Here is a 4,158-nt window from a genome sequence, read left to right as displayed (position 1 = left end):
TCGAACCACAAAAAATCCTTACGGATTACACTTACCACTAAACATCCTTTGTAGTGCGCAATACAACCAATACTCCACTACCGTAACATCATAACAAATGGTTAAGACCGATAACGCCCAAAACGACTATGGTAACGTTAATCCCAAGGTGTACCAAATCGACTATTGTTACACCCGTAACAACACGTGAGCGAAACACGGCTATCGCATCACTAATCATACAACATGGTCCTCACGACCCCACCATCGACGTATAAAATAACCGATAGATCACACCACACGGTCCTTACGACCCCACCATTGGTGTATAAAACAACCAATAGATCACACAACATGAAGGCTAGCCGAAAACACACGCGCCTTAGTGAATCTGAATTACACGTGACTCACTACCTTCACCTAACAACAATCGGGATTGGCCGAACTACATGCGCCTTAGTGAATCCGAACTACACGAGAGTCACTATCCCGGAGGAATGACCGAACTACATGAGTCATTTGTGAATCCGAACTACACGAGACTCACTCCTCAATACAATGACCGAAACCACACGAGTCATTTGTGAATCCGAACTACACGCGACTCACTTCCACAATAAGATGACCGAAACCACACGCGTCATCGTGAATCCGAAACCACACGCGATCCACTACCATGATGAAGTCAGCAGACCCGAAGATCATGCTTCACCAATCTCAACACCGGATGAAGTCAGCGGACCCCGTCAACGGTCGTGCTTCACCGATATAACACCTCGCTCATGATGAAGTCAGCGGACCCCGAAGGTCATGCTCCACCAATCGCATACTCCCATGATGAAGTCAGCGGACCCTAAAGGTCATGCTTCATCAATCACCAATACCATGATGAAGTCAGCGGACTCCGAAAGTCATGCTTCATCAATCAACGCCCTTTTGGCCTCGAACGATGAGTAGCGTAACATCGCGCTCTGCTACGCCATAGTGAATCCTAACGGATACCACTAACCATTCACACACTCGAGCAAGAACCACCTATATCAAGCTTGGACGTTTATTTTTTTTTTTTTTTGAGCTCCTTCTAAGGTAGTCTTACTTTCTTTTATTATTATTATTATTATTATTATTATTATTATTATTATTATTATTATTATTATTATTATTATTATTATTATTATTATTATACGAAAATGATGATTGTTATTATTATTATTATTGTTGTTATTATTACTATTATTAGTTATTTTTTTTACAAAGTATTATAATTACTATTATTATTATACTCATAACTATAAGTATTAATTTTATTATTATAATCATTATTAGGATTATGATTATCATTACTATAGTTAATATTTCTAAGAAAATAATAAAATTTATTATTAGTTTCGTTAAAACTAATACTTGTTTTATTTTATAATTGATAACATTATTATTAGTATTATTACTGGTATTATAATTATTATTAGTATTACAACCATCATTATAAGTATCATAATCATCATTATTGTTAATATTATCATTTTAATAAAAATATTAACAATATTATTAGTAAATTATTAATATCGAAACTATCATTTTTAAACAGATAAATATTTTATACCTAAAATATACCTATTACATATATTAAAATTATATTAAAATTTCATATAATTATATATATCAAAATTATTAATATCAGTTACATAAATACATACAAATAATAAAACTATCGATTTTTAAATATAACATTTAAATAATCATGTATATAAATATGAATATATTAATATAACTATATGAATATTAACCATTTTAATTATATACCCAAATTCAATATACGAAATAAAGATATAATAAATAAATTTATTCAATTACGATTATATATATATCAATATATACATAAATAATATAGGTTCGTGAATCCGAGGCCAACCCTGCATTGTTCAGTTGTTTAATGTCGTCATATGTATTTTTACTACAAAATACATTAGGTGAGTTTCATTTGCTCCCTTTTTAAATACTTTTGCAATATATATTTTTGGGACTGAGAATATATGTGCTGCTTTTATAAATGTTTTACGAAACCGACACAAGTGATCGAAACTACATTCTATGGTTGGATTATTAAATCAAATATGCCCCTTTTTAGTCTGGTAATCTAAGAATTAAGGAACAGACACCCTAATTGACGCGAACTCTAAAGATAGATCTATCGGGCCCAACAAGCCCCACCCAAAGTACCGGATGCTTTAGTACTTCGAAATTTATATCATGTCCGAAGGAGGATCCCGGAATGATGGGGATATTCTTATATGCATATTGTGAATGTTGGTTACCAGGTGTTTAATCCATATGAATGATATTTTTGTCTCTATGCATGGGACGTATGTTTATGAGAAATTTAAATATGAAATCTTGTGGTCTATTAAAATTATGAAATGATTATTTATGTTAAACTAATGAACTCACCAACCTTTTGGTTGACACTTGAAAGCATGTTTATTCTCAGGTATGAAAGAAATCTTCCGCTGTGCATTTGCTCATTTTAGAGATATTACTTGGAGTCATTCATGACATATTTCAAAAGACGTTGCATTCGAGTCGCCTCGTTCATCAAGATTATTATTAAGTCAATTATAGTTAGATATATTATGAAATGGTATGCCTGCCGTCAACTTTTGATGTAATGAAAGATTATCTTTTCAAAAACGAATGCAATGTTTGTAAAATGTATCATATAGAGGTCAAGTACCTCGCGATGTAATCAACTGTTGTGAATCGTTTATAATCGATATGGACTTCTTCCGGATGGATTAGGATGGGTCTCTACAGTTGGTATCAGAGCGGTGGTCTTAGCGAACCAGGTCTGCATTAGTGTGTATAACTGATAAGTCGTTAGGATACATTAGTGAGTCTGGACTTTGACCGTGTCTGCATGTCAAAAGTTTTGCTTATCATTTCGTGTCGAAAATTACTTTCTTATCATCCTTAAAGTCTAGACACGTCTTACTGCCGCTATTGCATAGACAATGTATAGATAAATTCATATCTTAGCATATCTGTTGTTGTTACCTTTGCCTGACAGCTTCCGTAGATTCCTCCGTAACTTATGGGATTTTAGTATTATATATGCATATGTAAATTATGTATTGTAGGGTACTAATCTACATCTTATAATCTATTTCTTATCGAAAATCCTTCATCTGATCGTACGGGATGAATCCTTCAACCAGTTTGAGTCCCTCGAATTCCGATAACTATTCTGATAGTTATTCCGACAGCTATTCCGACGTGGACGTTCACCTAAGCTCCGAAAGCAGCGTCACCAGAAAGAATCAGCCAACCAACCATCCCCAATTCATATGATGAGTTTGTAGTCTGCTTAATCATTGGAGACAAGAAGAATCGATCCCTTTCACCCACCATATTGTTCGCTGGGCGAAGAACTTGAAACATTCACTGGCGAACCAATCTGAAACACCATCTTCACCCTCATTTCCAGAGTAGCTCGAAATGATTATATTCTATCCATAATTTGAAACCTTACTCATCTGCTTGTTCCGACCTACAATTATTCCGGAGTAATACAAGAAGTCAACGAACTTCGCGATCGAGTAATCAATTTGGAGAATATGGTGCAAAATGTACCAGCTTCAGCAACATCACCGGCATCAACAGTACCACCAACAACACAAGTTTCAACATCACATGCCCCAATATCTCATTCTGTACCTCGAGCATAATCATCATTCTACGAATCATTCTACATTATTTATCTTCGTTCGACATGGTGATTATATAATCTTTAATGTTTTAAGAGATTATATATTCATATTCTAACGGTAAATCAAATGAGTCTAATATTATATTGACCCATTAAATTCATGATTACATCTGAAGAAAATATATATGTAAGTATATTTTCATAAAGATTGTAATTAAAATTCTTTTGTACAAACTGATAATGGTGAAAATGTTTTAACGGGTAGGTAATACCCGAGGAATATTTAAATTTCACATTAATAAGTTACACTGTACATTCTTCAAATCTGATTCAACAGTCATTTACTATTCTACTTACATCCACCAATATACGTATCCGTTCACCACATAATAACCATTTTCATTCAATTTCATACTTGAATTTTGATCTATCAGAATCCAACAAGTGGCATAATGAAGAAAACATTGGACAAAATA

Source organism: Rutidosis leptorrhynchoides, chromosome 3 (assembly GCF_046630445.1).
Source record: "Rutidosis leptorrhynchoides isolate AG116_Rl617_1_P2 chromosome 3, CSIRO_AGI_Rlap_v1, whole genome shotgun sequence".
In the NCBI taxonomy this organism is placed as follows: Eukaryota; Viridiplantae; Streptophyta; class Magnoliopsida; order Asterales; family Asteraceae; genus Rutidosis; species Rutidosis leptorrhynchoides.
This window is presented reverse-complemented; position numbering follows the sequence as displayed.